Source organism: Rhagoletis pomonella, unplaced genomic scaffold (assembly GCF_013731165.1).
Source record: "Rhagoletis pomonella isolate Grant_MI unplaced genomic scaffold, Rhpom_1.0 Rhpom_scaffold_00005, whole genome shotgun sequence".
Lineage (NCBI taxonomy): Eukaryota > Metazoa > Arthropoda > Insecta > Diptera > Tephritidae > Rhagoletis > Rhagoletis pomonella.
In genome coordinates this window covers 66,695,954-66,702,485 of record NW_023458559.1, presented here as the reverse complement: position 1 = coordinate 66,702,485, position 6,532 = coordinate 66,695,954, and positions in this window count along the sequence as shown.

The following is a 6,532-nucleotide window of genomic DNA, read 5'->3' as shown; positions in this document are numbered from 1 at the left end:
TGTGGCCATGATTTTTCCGGCGGATGGAGTGACTTTAAATTTTTTAGAGGGTCTGCACTCTTCCTATGCCACTGCATAGACTCTTGCTTACTTTCAGGGTCATAGTGATGAACCCAAGTTTCATCTCCAGTAACAATACGATCCAAAATGCTTGTTGAATTTTCCCCACAAAGCTTAAAAAACTCTACTGCACTCCACTCTCACTTGTTTTTGGTGTGATGTGAGCATTCGCGGTACCCACCTTGCACTCACTTTTGAGAGATTAAGATGATCATGAAGAATAGTGTGTATAGTACCAACGGATAGGTTAGTTCTCTCTGCTAATAACTTTAACCTTTATTCGGGCGTCCTCCAGTACAACGACCTCAACTTCTTCCACATTTTCTTGTGTAGCGGCAGTAACGGGGCCGCCTGAGCGAGGGTCATCTTCAATACTCTCCCTGCCCCTTTTAAATTCACTTTACCACGTTTGAATCGTAGATAATGAAGGTGGAAAATCGTGATAAACAGCCACCATTTCTTCGAAAATAGTTTTTTGACTTTTTCCTTATTTTGAGAGGAATTTAATCACAGCGCGGTGTTCGATTTTCTTCAACTTCAACGACCGTAACTATGTGAAATTTTGTATTTGTAACATGAAGTAATGTAACTATTTATTGCAATTATTAAATTACCAACATCACTAGGAAATAACACCGATACCGAGAATACATTGAACGTCCCTCGTATGTATATTTAATACCCAGAAATGTGATATATCTTTAGGCTATTAGGTTAAGCGTTTAGAATTCGCAAGCTTTGTATATCAGGTTTTAACAACCTGCCAAATACTCACTAAAATATTTATTATCTTTTTTACCTCCCAAATTTGTGATTAGAGCAGTGCACGTAAATCTGATATGCCGATATAACTAAACATATGTACATATCTGTGGTCATATGGAAGAGTAGCTTAAGTCGACTTAAGCGAGAAATGAGATACCGTATTGAAATCGTTCTATACACTAAGGCGCATAAATGTGTGAAGTCCGTTTTGAAAAATTATGTATTGCAGTGAAGTTATTCGAGTTTACTTTTTAGCTTAAGTATATTAAAAAAAAATTGCATTAGTTAAAATAACTTTATATGCACATATCTATATTTATATATTCTGATCTGGTAATCATCATTTAACTAAATAACTTAAATTGATATGAGTTTTTTGTCATGCCCACCTTTAAAAGAAATATTTTGTTTTTCGAACATCTTATGTTAAAATTAGTTTTTTTAATAAAATTAAATTCTTTCATGCAATTACCTTACGTGCATATAAGCTGTTATAGTGAAATGTAATCAGATTGAAAAAAAATTAAAAATATTGCTAATGAGCTTATTTCTGTATAAGCGATTCTACTGAAATGAAGCTGCAAATTAACGCTACCGTATCTCGCTTTAAGTTTTTTTTTTTAGTGAATTTTTGCTGATGTTTTCCACATAAGTGTTAGTTGCTGAAAATGAACTACTTATTTACATATAACTCATGCATTTTGTACTAAAAACCACAACTGTATTATACACTTTTAAAAATGTAATCACAGTTTCTGAGAACAATTGCCAAATTTAATTTTTTTTACTCGCATTAAAAACTCTGTTGGAACAATTTTTGCGCATTAATTCATAAAATGTGCGAAATGGAATATTCGGAAGATTTTAATGTTTTCGGCGACGATGATTCTGTTCTGGATCTTGATTATAAATGTAGTGACATTGAAGAGAGTAGTACAGATTCAGAAGAAGGAAATTGTAATGTAAGTACACATGTAACAATTCATTTTTGCAGGAAATAAATCCAACAATGCTCTTAAATTTTAGGAAAGTAATTCGCGAACAGAAGCAAACAGCAGTAATCGTGCTATATCCAAATCTGTGCAGCAGAGACTACGTAATGAAGGCAAAACGTACACAAAATTGTTCCTTCTCGCTCCCTTAGTGATTTGCAATCCTGCAGAAATAAATGCAAAGATAAATTATTACCGGTAGAGCGACAAGAAATACATAAACAGTATTGGCAGATGGGGTCGTACCAATTGCGGCTGGCTTTTGTGGCTGGATTAATTGATATTAATTTAACCAAAACTGTGCGCAGAGATAAAAGTGTTACTAATCCAAGGAACAGGCCTAATTCATACAAATATCTTTTAATATCACATGGGGAACGAGTTTTAGTGTGTCAACGCTGTTTTAAAACGGTTTTATCGGAAACCGATCAATTCATAAAAACTGTAATAAGAAAAGAAAATAGAAGGCCGTAGCTGTTTTGGCAAGTGGGATCTTCGTGGAAAAACCCCAAACAAAAAAACTATATCTACAGAGAAAGAAACAGAAGTGGTTAATTTTATAAATAGGTTCCCTTTATATGAATCTCACTATACTCGTCGTGACACTTCCCGAAAATACTTACCCAGTGATCTTTCAATTTCTGCGCTTTACAGGCTTTATTGCGAAGACAATGATCATACCGTCTCACTATCGAAATTTACTAATATTTTTCAAACACAAAACATAAAATTCAAAGAACCAAAATTAGACACTTGCCATAAATGTGATGTGTTGAGCGCCAAAATAGCCACTTCTCAAGCAGATATGCTCTTAAACGTGAGCAAACAGATCATCATCAACAAGCGGAAGATGCTTATGAATTGAAAAAAAGTGATAAGAAAAAAGCTATTGATCATGTAAATTTAAAAGTATTCTGTTTCGATTTGCAGCAATGTCTTCCCACTCCACTATTGCGATCGTCGCTTTCATTTTATAAAAGGCCATTATGGACATTCAATTTAACTGTCCATGACTGTGCTACAGATCAACCGTTTTGCTATATGTGGCACGAGGCGTTAGCAAAACGCGGAGGTAACGAAATCGCGTCATGTTTATTTAAAGTATTAAAAGGCCTTCAACCCTCTATAAGTCAGGTTATTTTTTATAGTGACTGCTGCCGGGGCCAAAATAAAAATTCTTTTGTTGCCACAATGTTTGCCATATATATTCACTGCTCCGAACAACATTAAACGTAATTGATCATAAGTTTTTGGTCCCTGGCCACACGCATATGGAATGCGACAGTGATCATGCTCTCATAGAAAGGAAAAAGAAGAACACATCAATTAAAATCCATCATCCAAGAGACTGGTATCAATTTATTAGAACTGTTGGAGTAAAAAAAAATTTATTGTGAATGAGATGAGTAGAAACCAGTTCATTGATTTTGCGAGTGCTGCTAAAGATTGCTTCTTATGGAGAAAAGTGGATGGAGATGGGCAGAAATATAGCTGGGCTGACATAAAGTGGTTGCGCTTTACCAAAGGTTTTGGAACAGTTCATTTTAAAACTTCCCTAAATTAAAATGCGCCATTCAGAAAAATTAACTTAAGAAAAAAGGGAATCAATTCTATAAAAATTAATAATATCACCTATAAGCATCAATTCTAAGAAGAAACAGGACTTGATTGACATGTTACCACTGATTGACGAAAATTACAAAGATTTTTACTTAAATTTAAGAACTCAAGAAATGTTGGACTTTCACCCAGACTTAACTGAATATGATGAAGTGTTTGAATAATTATATACATACCTTAAAAACATTTATGATCTATAAGGCTTATGTTTCGCATCATTTTATATGAGCTTAAATGAAATTACTTGAATATTAACATATATTTCTATTTATTTAAATAGCATTCATTTAATTAATTAAATACATTCATGAATTAAAGTATTTTTTCCTTATATGTTTTGATATTTGTAAATGCGTTTCAATAAAACAACTTATGTTAATTTAACACTGTTCAATTCACGGTATTTATTTCAATATAATCGCTTAAGTTACTTAAGATTCACTAAATTGCAAAGTTCAGTTTAGAAAAAGCGCTTAAGTAAAAAAAGCTTCATAGGGAATAGGTTTTACAGATTTTTTTTAAAACTATTATCCAGGCTTTCAACTGACATTAATAATAATGCTTTCACCTACAAATTATTTACTGGAACAAGCTAGCTTAAAAATTCGATAAAATTACGAATATCTCCACACTGTGATATTCGACATAAGCTACTTTTCCATATGAACACAGATATGTATGTACACACATATGGACGTCTCTTGACGAGCTTGTCTACAGCATGGTACCTCAAGTATGTATAAACATGATAGCCACAATTTTCCGGCGATAAGCCGCCAAGACGAGCAAACAAAAAAGTGTGTGAGTATTTTTGTTCAATGAAATATCAAAAACAAAACAAGAAAGACAAAAAATAGTGATAACACGAGCAATAGCTAAAAACAATAATGAGCAGTGTGAAGTTTTAGTGCAGTTACCGCGAGAGGCATAATACATGCACAGGAGTACACTTGGCATAAGGTAAATATGTACATACATCTGTAGGTATTGTTGCTAATAGCACCCAGTGAGCAATATGATATACATACATATGTAATCGGCTCGGCCCCCAAAAGTGCGAAAGTATGAACCGCTCTAGGGATGTTTCGAATGTCATAAGTTGCGTTCGATAACAAAATTAGCCAACACCAGCCAACAATCAAAATCAAGAGCGTAAGCGAAAATTCTCTCCCAAAGAGAGGAAAAAGCAAAAAAGTAAACGAACAGGAAATTAGCAATCACTTGCAAAAACCAGAAGAAGAAGACACACCAGCTGACTTTGTTTATGTTTTATTTGTTAACAAACTGAAATTCATGTTGCCTCCATGGAAGAAAAAGGGAAAGTGAACGTTCAATGTTCGCCAGGAACATTTCTAAAAGTAAAAACTAGTGGGCACTATCATAAAGTCACATAGCAGGCAGCCAAAAAGCATATAAATACCAAAACTCGAAAAATGCAATTTTGTTTGCTTACAGAAATTGCAACCATATGTTTTGTGATCATATGTTTTCGTGTTGGATAATTTTTGCTGACTAAAATTTTGCCAGTACAAAATGAACGCTTCTCTTGCATCAAAATGAACGCTTGCTCTCTCAATTTTTGTGTGTTGGATATTTTTTTGTCGTTATCGAACGCCATCCAGTAAAAATTTGGAAAAACTATTACAAATTTTTTACTTGTCGAAGGCAACTATATTTTTCACATTCGCGAATTCGAATGCGAATGTGCTAATGTGCGAATGCGAATGCGAATGTTAGGAATAGCATTAAAAAATTTTAATCAGCTTAAGTCGTCGTTTATATTACTTAAAAGTTTTGTTAATTACTATGTAGAACATTGAACGAGTACTTAACCTATACAGTATTTTAATCTAGTAGTCAAAGCTCAAAAGGAGCATATCATATTTCAAAAAAAGTAATTTCGCTGCATTTTCTCCCATGAGGTGATTTCTTAGAGGCTCGTATATAAGGCCGGCTGCATTGAACAATTGCTCAGTTGGAACACTGGCGAGTGGAGCGCTCAAATATTCGCGGGCCAGATCTATCAATTTGTCGTATTTTAGTTTAGTTTTCCACCAATCGAGACGATTTTCACCGAGATGAGCTCGTTTTTCTTTAAGATAGGCCTTCAATTGAGCTTTAATTTCGCATTTTTTAATGTCAGATTCTACATTCGAAGCTTCGCTTTCGCAGGCGGAATCTAAAATTTTTTCTATGTTGCTTATAAGACTTTTAGCAATACTTGTTGAAGGCTTATCAATGTTGCTTGATATACTGCTTAACCGTTTAGCGCCTGAAGCTAAAAGCCGGTTATTATCCGCACCCTGGTTAGACAGACTTAGAGCCATTTCCATAATATTAGAGTGGAATCTCTCTCTTTTTTCTAAAACATGAAGCCCTTTTAATCCCTTTTAGTCTATTGTTGATTATGATCACAAAATCGACAGAATAGTGCTACAAATAGCCGCCTCCTTGAGGTACAATATTTAATATTTAACTGCAGCAAATTCATTAGTAAACTAGATGGCTTACTGGGTTAACACAAATTTTTTCAAGCTCACATAACGATCACGCCAACGCACTAGCCACCGAATTAAATGCGCCTGTTCGAGTTTAAAATTGCTCACGGCACTTCATTTATTCATCTGGTGAGCGCCGTGCGGTAGTGTTGTGCTGTTGTAGCGCGCGCATTTACGTTCACTGCCTTTTTGCTAAGTTTTTGAAACAGTTCAAAAAACTCAAATTAGCGCGTCGATCATCTAAAAAACAGCTACTTAAAAAAAAATTCCGCTCTCGAAATCGCTACGCTACAAATATACAATAATGACAGCTGAAATAACGAACCACACGCTGCCAACGGCGAGTGGTAGCGAACAGGTGAACGCTAACAATAAGAAGGTGGAGGATGATTGCACGCTCGATGGCATCCTTGTGCGTATCGGGCAATTCGGGCGCTTTCAACTCTTCAACTATGTGCTGTTGTGCATACCTATGATCTTCAATGCGTTCTTTTCCATTTCTTATGTGTTTACTGCGAGTACGGTGGTGCACAGGTGGGTGACTATAAAATTTTTAGAGAACATATTTGTAATAAATCAGAGACCCAGAATAATAAT